Below are 12435 nucleotides of genomic sequence, written 5' to 3'. Positions count from 1 at the left end.
CCTTCGCCAAGTCTGAGTTTGAAAGGGCAGAAGATATGATATTTGGGAAGAAACGTAACTTTTTCTCCCAAGACAGTTTTTTTCATGCCACAACTTACTTTATATAGTCATGATAAAGGACGTCCAAATATAATTTTACTTTTCTTACATTAAATATACTATTTTATTAAATACGTGTACTTATAATTTAACTCATCTAACTTAATTAGCCTCTACATAATTCAATCCAACTTAACTTAACATAGACCAAAATAATTTAATTTTAATAATAAGTTCCAACAATACAACTTTATTTAACTTTCCAAGCATGTAATTTGGTTTTGACTTCCGACAATATCTCTAACAAACCAAACTTGTTCTTCATTCCTAAACTTGTTGTAATTTTTGTGAAAGTAGATCCTCCAAGTGGATTAGTGAAGATATTAAGGGTGCGTTTGGTTTATGTGTTTTTTTATTTTCATTTTTTGAAAAATACGTATTTTTGAAAAATGGTGTTTGATTTATATTTTTCGTGTCTATTTTCTAAAAAAATAGCTAACATTTTCTAGAAAAATAGAGAATGACAAAAAATCGTTTTCTGTTTTCTAGAAAACGCGCGTTTTTCAAAAAATAAAAATGGAAAACGTGCAAGCCAAACACACCTAAGTTTTTTGTTCATTGATCTTGCAATATTCAACATGAACAATACCTTTTTTCACAAGCTCCCTTAAGAAATGATATCAAATTTGAATATACTTTGTTTTTCAATGAAGAATTGGATATTCAAAATTGAAATTGTTGAATTGTTATAAAACAAAAAAAGTTGTTGGACCTTCTTGATCATGCTTGAGAATCTCCAAAATTTCATGCAACCAAAGTAAATGACATTTTGTAAAAGAACTAGCAATATATTTTACTTCTATAGTAGAAAGTGCAATAGTAGATTGATTTTTTAACATCATATTTTAGCTCCACTTCTAAGATCAAAAAACATAACCTGAGGTGTTTCTGCTATCATCAATACTTTTTACTAAGTCACTATCAATATAACCAATAAGATTAACTGGTATACTTGCTTGATGGAAGATGTCATAATCAAGAGTTCTGTTCACATATCTAGGGAATCTTTTTGTCGTCTCTCAGTGATTACAAAATGGTTTCTCCGTAAACCTGCTTACCAAACTTACAGCATATGTAATATATATCTAGCCTTGTAGTAGTCAAATACAATAAGTTTCCAACCAAACTTCAAAACATAGTTGGATTAACCAATTTTCCTTCACCATGCTGGCTCAACTTTAATCCTACAACATAAGGAGTTGAAATATGATTTGCATTCTTCATTCTTTTTTTTTTTCAAAATTTCTTTTGCATAACTCTCTTGAGTGTTGCAAATTCCATGCTTGGATCTTAGAACTTCAATTGAAAATAGTATAACTTTCCCAAAATAGTCATTTCAAATTCATTCTTTATTGAGAGTTTTAAATCATCTAGCATCTTCAAATCATTATTAGTAAAATTAAGGTCATCAACATAAAGACTTACAAATATGAAGTCTCTATTGGAGCAATCTCAATGGTCCGGTGTGACCATGTACTTTGGTGTTTGTGTAAAGGGTTTAAGTTAGGTTCACCCTCATATTTAATATGTATATTTGAGTTGTGCAGGTTTGTAGGATATACATATGACTCAGCTTGATGGCTTCAGGTCCGGTGAAGGATGGAGCATCCGAGGGACCGTGGATAAGGCAGCAAGGACAAGAGCCAAGGGAAACGCGCTTCGAGGCATAGGCGAAGGATGACATTGGGACAAGCCACAAGCTTGGATGTATCCGAGGGACGAGAGCCAAAGGAAGTAAACTTGAAGGCAAGAGGTCAAAGCCACAAGGAAGAGTCAAGTGAGTCGTAAGGGTGAGGGTCTGAGTGCTAAGAGACTGTACTCGCTACCAGTCGACTGATGGAAATGGCAGTCGATTGGTACAGACGATTGGGAGCGAACAGAATGCTTCTGTTCGGTCAGCCAGTGTGGAGTAGTCGACTGATACTTTCACCAATCGACTGGTATCGAACCGTTGGGTTGTAACGATCGAATCTCCATAAAGGGCAATCGACTGACACTTTCACCAGTCGACTGGTAAGCGAGGTTTTCCAACCCGTGGTCTATATAGCCAAGGCTTGAAAACTTGGTTAAGGTTGACGAAATTAGTGGTAGTTAACCCTAATTAGTAGTCAACAAATGCTCAAGAGTTCTTTGTGTTCCAAGAGGTGTTGGTTGGAGTTATGGTGAGGTTTCTCCACCCATAAGGAGGCTTGAGATAGCCAGAGTTTGTCGGGGACTAATCCACCGGCGGATTGAGGGATCGTCCATCTTACGGACAGTCGTGGAGTAGGAGCCCTAATCTTCGAACCACGTTACATCGACGTATATTGGTTTGTTTATTCTTTCTTAGTCTTTAGCTTGTTTGTTTTGTATTATTCCGCTGCACAAACTAACTGTTGGTCCTTTTAGAGGCCGACAAGAGGGGAGGAGTGAATTGCCCTGAAAAAATAAACTAACATTTCTCGGATTTTCACTAATAATAAAACTTATAATCAAAACAAAAAGAGACTAATTAAATGAAATCAGACATAGAGGATTTACTTGGTTTGCAATCAGAGGATTGTTAATCCAAGAAAAATATGGTGCACTATATGATGATCTCCTTTGGGCGGAGTAGCCTCTTACAACGTTGACAACACAAAAGAAAAAATAGAAATGAAAAAACTGGATTACAAGTTATTGTTCTGAACTGTGGAAATCAGTGCTCTATTTATAGCACTGTTCGGGGTGCCTCGAAGGGTTCCGGGCGCCCTGGGGGACATAAACTTTATCCCCAAACGTTCAAATCGAGTCAAAACTCGATCTGGTCAAAAAGTCGAGTTCGGACGCCCGGATCAAGAAAGACAATAGGGTTGACTTTTCTCGGTTCGGGACCTCTACTTCGGTTCAGCTCGTCTCGGTCTGGGTTTTTCGCTCTGGTTTCGCTAGCTTGGGTGATCTCGGCCATCCGGAATAGGACTCACCTGAACCCAAGTTCCGACCTTCTCCTTGAGCAGCCTTCCTCCCTGATTTCTCGTCCCTCGAATGTCGCGTACATTCTTCTCGTCCACCGGTGTACTATTTCACGGTCACCTCGTCCCTCGGACGCACCGAGCCCATTGGCTCTCTCCCCGTGCCGTCCTTCTCACTAGTCACGTCTTCTGCTCGACTTCCTGTGCTCCTAAGCTCCTACACACTTAGACACAAGGGTTAAAACAAATAGGACCTAACTTAACTTGTTTGATCACATCAAAACACCTTGGGGTTCCAACAATCTCCCCATTTTCGATGTGAGCAACCTAAGTTAAGATAGGGTAAAACAAACATAAAGTAAAAAACAATTAAGTTTGCAACTAAGTGCAAATTTGATTCTTCAATGAAATTATACCTCCCCCTAAACTTAACATTCTTCTCCCCCTTTGATCACATAAAAAATTGGGGTTCCTTAACAAGTCTAAGGTTAACTTTAAAAAAATTCTAAGTTTAAATTTCTAAGTTAGAAACATATTTTCAACAGAAGAAATTTTCATAAGTGTTAAAGCATAAGAAAATTTCTAAGTAAAAAAAAAAATCTAAGGCAACATTTCTAATGAAAGAGCATTTTAATAGAAACTATTGAATTTTAAAAATGAAATTATTAAGCATTTGGAAGAGTTTCTAAAAATTAAAAGAAATACCTTTAAATTAACAATAAAATTTGTTGTGCAACTTTAAAATATTTATTTTATTTTATTTTAAAAAATTAATTTAATGCTTTTTCAATTAGTCAATTAACTCTTATTTCGATACTTGGCTTCCAGGCAGTAGCGAGGCATTAGACCTTCTTGGTTATTGGAGCAACAACCACTTTCTTAGACAAAGCCGCATAAAGAAATTAAATGTTTAATTTTCTTGCTGAAAATGCTAAATCTAATTTTAATTTTTAAATTAAACAAGTTTTTGGAACCCAATAGAGGTTCCTTCCTACAGGGTTAATCCAGTATTTTCTAGGCACATAGGCTTTTGATATTTTTCTGATTTGATTTTGGTGAAACCTATAGTACTAGTTTAATCCTCTATAATTTTTAAAAGTAGAAATATTTGAACAGGTAGGCTTTTTCAATTTTTCTATTTCTTATTTTAATTTATCATTTTCAAATTTTATTTTATCAAAGTCTTCTATTAGACAAGATTTTGCCAAAATTCTTTTATTTCTAAAATTTCATTTTTTAATTTGGTATTTTTATTTTCTAATTTGTACATAGATTTTACCATAGCCTTAATACCAAAATAAAGCTGATCAGGAGGTAAGAGACATACCTCACTTATCATATCAGACTTGAAACCTGACTCTCCCCCTTTTTCACTGTATTCGTCTGAAGTCGCTCCCCCTTCATTGATGCTGGGTTCCGATGTACTTTGCCTTTCATAGCTCGCCATCAGTGCTAGTCCGGCATATTCTTGTACTTCGGATTCAGATGATGAAGTGTTATCCCAAGTGGCTTTTAGAATCTTGTGCTTCTTGGGTATCTTGACTTTGCCCTTCTTTAATTCTGGGCAATCTTCTTTTAAGTGTCCTTCCTTTTGACACATATATGCTTCTTGGTCTTCTTCTGAGTCTGACTCAAGTTCATCCTTCTTGGTTGCGTTCAGCGCCATAATCTGGCTTGAGTCTTTTGTTGTCCCTGCATATCTGGTTTCATGTAATTCAAGAGTAGAAAATAATTCCTCTAAGGTACTTACCACCATATCCTTTGAAATATAGTAGGCGTCGATGACTGAGGTCCATTCTGGAGTTCTGGGAAACGCGTTGAGTGCGTAGCGTATGGTATCCCGGTTGGTTACCGTTTCACCAAGATTCTAGAGACCGGTAATTAATTCCTTTACCTTCGCGTGTAGATCGACTACCTTCTCACCTTTTTCCAAAGGGATGTTTGTCAATTTGTTCCGAAGGATGTCTCTTCTGGCGAGCTTGGCTTCGGATGTGCCTTCGTGGAGTTCTAGGAACTTCTCACAGAGTTCTTTGGCTGACGAGTAGCTTCCGATGCGGTTGACTTCTTGAGGCGGCAACACGCTCAGTAAGTGATACTCCTCTCGATTGTTTGCTATAGAATCATTCTGCTCCTTTTTCGTCCAAAGACTTTCTTCTTTTTCTTCTCCATTCTGATTCGTAGGAGCTACAAAATCGTATTTTATTATTAAACGAATTTCAAAATCGGTTTTCAGAAATACCTCCATACGACGCTTCCAGTGTGCGAAGTCCCCCTCGAATTTTGGTGGAACGATGCTTGGTCCGACTATCTCGTTGCTTCGATCGATGGTTAGTCCTCCTGAAGCGTCCTCACTCTGATACCACATGTTGGTCCCTTTGGAGGCTGGCAAGAGGGGAGGGTGAATTGCCCTGAAAAAATAAACCAACCTTTCTTGGATTTTCAACTAATAATAAAACTTGTAATCAAAACAAAAAGAGACTAATTAAATGAAATCAGACACAAAGGATTTACTTGGTTTTCAATCAGAGGATTGCTAATCCAAGGAAAATATGACGCACTATCTGATGATCTTCTTTGGGTGGAGTAGCCTCTTACAGCGTTGGCAGCACAAAAGAAAAAACAGAAATGAAAGAACTAGATTACAACTTGTTGTTCTGAATTGTGGAAATCAGTGCTCTATTTATAGCACAGTTTGGGGCACCCCGAAGGGTTCCGAGCGCCCTGGGGGGGGGGGGGGGGGGGGAAAAACTTTATCCCCTAATGTTCAGATCGAGTCAAAACTTGATCTAGTCAAAAAGTCGGGTTCGGGTGCTTGGAATGATTCCGGGCGCTTGGACTAGGAAAGTTATAGGGTTGACTTTTCTCGGTCCGGGACCTCTTCTCCGGTTCAGCTCGTCTCGGTCTGGGTCTTTCGCTCCGGCTCCGCTAGCTTGGGTGATCTCGGCCATCCGGAATAGGACTCACCCGAACCCAAGTTTCGGCCTTCTCCTCGAGCAGCCTTCCTCCCCGGTTTCTCGTCCCTCGAACGTCGCGTACGTTCTTCTCGTCCACCGGTGTACTCTTCCGCGGTCACCTCGTCCCTCGGACGCACCGAGCCCGTTGGCTCTCTCCCCGTGCCATCCTTCTCGCTAGCCGCGTCTTCCGCTCGACTTCCTGTGCTCCTAAGCTTCTGCATACTTAGACACAAGGGTTAAAACAAACAGAACCTAACTTATCTTGTTTGATCACATCAAAATACCTTGGGGTTCCAACACTAACAAGTATAGGAAGCTATCGATGTGGGAGCACTGTCTATTAAACCCCCCTTCTAGCCAGCCATACAAGATTCCCAACAAGTGGTATCAGAGCAAGGACGCTCTCCTTTGGAATAACCGCTGAGGAAGCAAAAGATGACCGAATTGATAGCACCTCCGAAGTTTGAAGGAGGAGGCTTGTGGGACATCACCTATTGGATGATGAAGATGGAGGTCTTCTTCAACATGGATTGGGACATCGTGATGGTGATCAAGGAGCCGTTCGAACTCCTAAGAGACAAGAAAGGAAAGAGACTCCGACCACGGAATTGGACGGAGGAGCAAACCTCACGATCGAAGGCAAATGATAAGGTAATATCAATCTTAATAGATATGTTGTCTTCTAATGTGATGAGTTGTGTAGGTAAATATAAGAACGCTCATGAATTATGGAGCAAAGTGAAGAAGGTTCTAGGAAAAGAATTTATGCTTACACAAGAGGAGGAAAAATTTGAAGAAAGGGATGAAGTGGTCTAAGAGGAGGAGAAGGACCAATCGGATGTGGAGACCAATTCAATATCAAAAGAGGAAGAGGAAGTGAATTTGGTCACATCCAAGGAAAATAAAGATGAGGAAGTATTATCAACAACCTCAAGGGTTGAAGAAGAGTCCAAGACAAGTGAAAAGGAAGTCTTGGAAGTCAACCTTGCAAGCATCTCCACCGAAGTGAAGTCAAAGGACCACATAATATGCTTCGGATACAATGAGAAGGGACACTACAAGAGTAGATGTCCATTGGTTAAGAAAGAGGTATCTCCTAAACTCAGTTCAATTCCTTTAAAATCTAATTTGAGTTGTAGGAAGAAGAAGGAGAAGAAATGACACATAGTGTGCTTCACGTGTGGAGAGAAGGGCCATTACCACATGATCCTGTCCGAACACTGAATCGATGGACGTTGAGCACGTGACGCTATCTGAATCGGTGACGTGGCTCTCTGACCGACCGTATGGAGCTCCGGTGAACCTGCACAGAAGTCGGGCCGGGAAGGGGTTCCCGACGACGACCCTCCGACGCTCAAGTCAGGCAAGAGGAAACTAAGGAAGTGGCTTCGAAGATCAAAGATTGTGTATCTCCCGCGAAGTATGAGGACCCTTATATAGAGCTATGAGGAGGCTGATGCACACATACCGAGGCGAATACGTGTCCTCCTACCATACCTCAGTATGAGCTTGTCAAAGGAGCTTGCCTGACACCATACCGCTACAGTCTGAGCACCTCTCTGATGGGACAGCAGAACCTTCTGTCGTAAGGTTTAGTGTATGACTTGGTCGCTGGACATACTTGTTGTCAGAAGATGTTTCCCGATGTTTCCCTTGTCCTTTTGTCCCTTCTGTTCCCGCGTCGAGCGTCCGGCCGCTCGGCAGTCCCCTCGCGTCCGACCGGACGTATGTACGGATCCGCTCGGGAGATATTCGGTCGTGTGCCCGGAGATTCCCTGTCATGTGCTCGGCTAAGACTGTTCACGGCCTTGCTGCCTTGTGCCTCGGCCGAGCGGGCCATCCGCTTGGCACGACGACCTTGTTCCCCATGAGCGTCGGAAACCCGACTCCCCGCCGAGTTATGTTTGATTCTGTTATGTCCGGTCCGGTCGGTTGATCCGACCCTTACCCGACCGGCCGAACCTAATCTTGCCCTTGGGCTTTTGACCTCTACGTGTCATTGACTTCCCTCAAAGGGGGCCCCCCGTTCTTCCTGCAGGATCACTTGCCTCCCCCTCAAGTCCAGTCGAAGGAGGCGATTAGTCCGACTGACTGGACCGCCAGTCTCGCCGAGCGGGATTTCCATGCAACTATCCTCCGCTCAGCTACACGGGGGTAGCCGTAACGTCGATCAACACCAATATTCCTCGGATCTTCTGGAAATCTGTGCCAATCCTCGACATTAAGGTCGAGCACGCGCCTATTAAATGTGGCCTATGTCGCGACGCCATGTGGCACCCCTGATGCCGTCAGCGTACGGCGGCGGCGTTACCTTCGATGGGACCGCCATAGTTTGAAACGGACGGCCAGATGAAGGCTTTGATTCCCGTAACCTACAATCGACGGCTGAGGCCGCTCGGGCTTAGCTCTATAAAGCCTTCGTCTTCGTCCACCGCCACACCTTTGCTCTCGCGTGCTCCGCAATTCTTCTCTCTCAGTGCTCCGGCGATCCTGCTCTTCTGTTCTCCGACGATCTCCGACGTTCTTCCTTCAATCCCCCTCTTCGTTGTAAGGCTTTCCCACTTTCTCACTTTAGTTCTTGTGTCTTTTTTGCATTTCTTTTCCGAGTTTTTGTCCTCAGAGCGCTGTTTCGTTTGCCATCTTCTTTCTTCTATCCTCCGCCTTTCTTCGCGTCTTTTGGTTTCGCCCGTTCGGACAATGACTAGTTCCTCTCAGCCTCAAGACCAATCCCTCGGCCCGTGGTATACTACCATGGAGTCGTGCTTCGATCGGCGCAACGCCGACATTCTGATAAATAGTTTTGACATCCCTTCCGACCTCGAAATTATCTTACCCACTCCCTCCGCTCGGCCACACAAACCGCCGCGCGGAGCTTTTTGTGTTTTCCGCGACCAGTTCACAGCCAGTCTGCGACTTCCAATTCATCCCTTTATCATTGACGTTTGCAATTTTTTCGGCATTCCGCTCGGAAGCCTAGTTCCCAACACTTTCCGCCTTCTATGCGGCATTGTCGTCCTATTCAAAATCCACAACATTCCCCTCCGACCAGAGGTATTCTACTATTTCTACTACCCTAAACAATCCGAGCTGGGCACTTACATGTTCCAGGCTTGGCCCGGTTTAGTTTTCTTCAACAAACTACCTTCTTCCAATAAACATTGGAAAGAATTCTACTTTTATATTCGCCTTCCCGAGCGGGCCCCCTTCCGAACCCAATGGTAGGTCGGACATCCTCTCTCCCCAGAACTCAAAAGATTCAAGACCCGGCCGGACTATCTTCATGCCACCAACATGCTAGCCGGGCTGAAATTTGACATCACTAAGTTCCTGCCAAAAGGGTGATGTACATATTTGGCCTGAGTCCGATCAGGACCCCCCTCTCGAGTGGCTTCGGTAAGAATCTTACTTTTACATTTGCCTTGATTGCTAACAAATTTTCTTCTTTTTTCCTTTGCAGCGAACATTGTCATGGAGTCGGTGATGGCTGGAATTTTGAAGAGGAAGGCGGCGGCACTTGAGGCCGCGGCTGCCAAAGAGATGGAGGCGCTCGGCATTGAGCCGGTCCGCTCACAAGAAGGGGAAAGCGGGACTCAACAGGAGTCGGCCGCTCAGGCTTCTCTCCCGGAGCCGGCGGTGGGAGCAACTGTTAGCCAAGAGCTTTCCGTCCGGGAGGAGGGCTCCGCTCAGGAAGAAGAGTGGCCCCTCCGACAAAAGAGGCGCCGAGTGGAGACTCCTCTTCGATCGGCCACGTCCACGGTCCAGCCGGCCGAACGGGCCACCGCATCTGCTCGCGGCAAAGCTCCATAGGTCGAGGCGATTTCGTCCGATTGGACCCCCTCCCAGCTGGATGCTTCTGCGGACCCTCTTGAGGCTATTCCAGTCAGCGCCCTTCCGCCCGCTCCCCGCCGAGCAGAGTGTTCGACAATTTTGTCCCAGTTCTCTGCGCCAGCCTCCGATCCGTCCCCGGCCTCCGCTCATACAACTCCCGGTCGGCGCCGCACCGTCAAGGTCTCTTTGCATCTTCCAACCGAAGAGCTGATGCCCGAATCCGATCGGCCAACTGTGCCCGAGCACACCATCACGATGAAGGGGCCCTTAGCCAAAATGTGGGCCGACGATCGGGCACGCGTCACTATGATCCCACTCGACAACTTGGCTAATAGCCGCATGCAACAGGCCACCGGGGTAAGTGCATTTTCTTCCAAAGTTTTTTATGTATTCTTTCCGATCAGCCCTCAATAATTCTTGTTTATGCCAGAGATGGGTGGAGGAAATTACGGTCTCCAATCGTCTGGCTATGGTGGACAAGGAGCTAAAGAGGTTAAAGGCTTCTGGTGGCCCGGTCGGCTCCCAAGGCCCCTCTTACGCCGAGCTGCAGAAGGAGCTAAAGAAAACCCAGGACTTGTTGGAGGCCGAACGGAAGAGGACGACCGACCAGGCTCACACTCTGGCCGAGCTCAAACGCTAGAACAAATCACTGGATCGCAAGATAAGCCTGGCCATCGAGCGGAAGAAAACGGCTATCTCCGACTTGGAGAAGAAGAATGTCGAGGCTCGGGGCCTAGAGCAACGGGTTAAGGAGCTGATGGATCAGCTGGCCGGCGAGAAAACGGCCCGATCGGACGAAGTGAAGAAGCTTGAGGCTGCTTTGAAAGAACATCAGGCAGCTGCCGATGCTTCCCGAGCGGCCCTCAAAGAATATTAGGATGCTGAGCCGGGCCGGGTCGCCGCCTTGAGGCAGAATTACATCTGCTCGGTCGAATTCTCCGAAAAAGTATGCGAGCGGATGTATACTGCTTTTGAGCTAGCTATAACGGCCACCACAACCTATTTTAAGTCCACGGGTCACCTTCCCGACTCCTTCCTCATCCCGGCCCAAGACCAGGCGACGCTCCTCGGCAACATCCCAAAGGACCTTTATGACATCCTTGAATAGAAGCTTTATATATAATTCGGCCGCTCGGCCAAAGACTATCCTTTCTTGTAATTGAGGCGCTCGACCTTAATGTCTTAAATGCTATCTTTTTGCTTGCTTTTTCTTTTGCTAATCAATATGAGTGTTGTCCGCTTGGCTCGCCAACTACCGTTGTTCATGTTCCTTTGATTCTCCTCGTTATTCGCCTCTCCTCCCACCTTTCTTGTGTTTGAAAGGGATTTTTACGAAGTATTTTGCATTGCTAGTTCGCTCGGCTGAATATATCCTGTTTTGCAAACGAGATTTCCGACGGACATTCACGAAGTACTTTTGGTTACATGACCGATCGGCCAAATGACTTAAAAAGTTACCTCTTTATTGTCTTATTCCGGCTGGAGGGTTTATAGTCGCCGGCGCGACTCTCGATTTTTAACGTCGGAGCTCGACGGTCTTCCGACCGGAGGGTTTATAGTCGCCGACGCGACTCTCAATTTTTAACGTCGGAGCTCGACGGTCTTCCGGCCGGAGGGTTTATAGTCGTCGGCGCGACTCTCAATTTTTAACGTCGGAGCTCAACGGTCTTCCGGCCGGAGGGTTTATAGTCGCCGGCGCGACTCTCGATTTTTAACGTCAGAGCTCGACAGTCTTCCAACCGGAGGTTTTATAGTCGCCGGTGTGACTCTCGATTTTTAACGTCAGAGCTCGACGGTCTTCCGGCCGGAGGGTTTATAGTCGCCGGCGTGACTCTCGATTTTTAACGTCGGAGCTCGATGGTTTTCCGGTCGGAGGGTTAATAGTCGTTGGCACGACTCTCGATTTTTAACGTTGGAGCTCGATGGTCTTCCGGCCGGAGGGTTTATAGTCGCCGGCATGACTCTGGATTTTTAACGTCGGAGCTCGACGGTTTTCCGGCCGGAGGGTTTATAGTCGCCGATGCGACTCTCGATTTTTAACGTCGGAGCTCGACGGTCTTCCGGCCGGAGGGTTTATAGTCGCCGACGCGACTCTCGATTTTTAACGTCGGAGCTCGACGGTCTTCCGGCCGGAGGGTTTATAGTCGCCGGCGCGACTCTCGATTTTTAACGTCGGAGCTCGACGGTCTTCCGGCCGGAGGGTTTATAGTCGCCGGCGCGACTCTCGATTTTTAACGTCGGAGCTCGACGGTCTTCCAACCGGAGGGTTTATAGTCGCCAGCGCGACTCTCGATTTTTAACGTGGGAGCTCGACGGTCTTCCGGCCGGAGGGTTTATAGTCGCCGGCTCGACTCTCTATTTTTAACGTCGGAGCTCGACGGTCTTCCGGCCGGAGGGTTTATAGTCGCCGGCGCGACTCTCTATTTTTAACATCGGAGCTCGACGGTCTTCCGGCCGGACGGTTTATAGTCGCCGGCGCGACTCTCGATTTTTAACGTCGGAGCTCGACGGTCTTCCGACCGAAGGGTTTATAGTCGCCGGCGCGACTCTCGATTTTTAACGTCGGAGCTCGACGGTCCTCCGATTCGGCTGATGATGCCCTATACTTGTGCTAATTTTTCGGA

The sequence above is a fragment of the Zingiber officinale genome, chromosome 2B (genome assembly GCF_018446385.1).
Source record: "Zingiber officinale cultivar Zhangliang chromosome 2B, Zo_v1.1, whole genome shotgun sequence".
Lineage (NCBI taxonomy): Eukaryota > Viridiplantae > Streptophyta > Magnoliopsida > Zingiberales > Zingiberaceae > Zingiber > Zingiber officinale.
Note: the sequence above shows the minus strand (reverse complement) of the source record.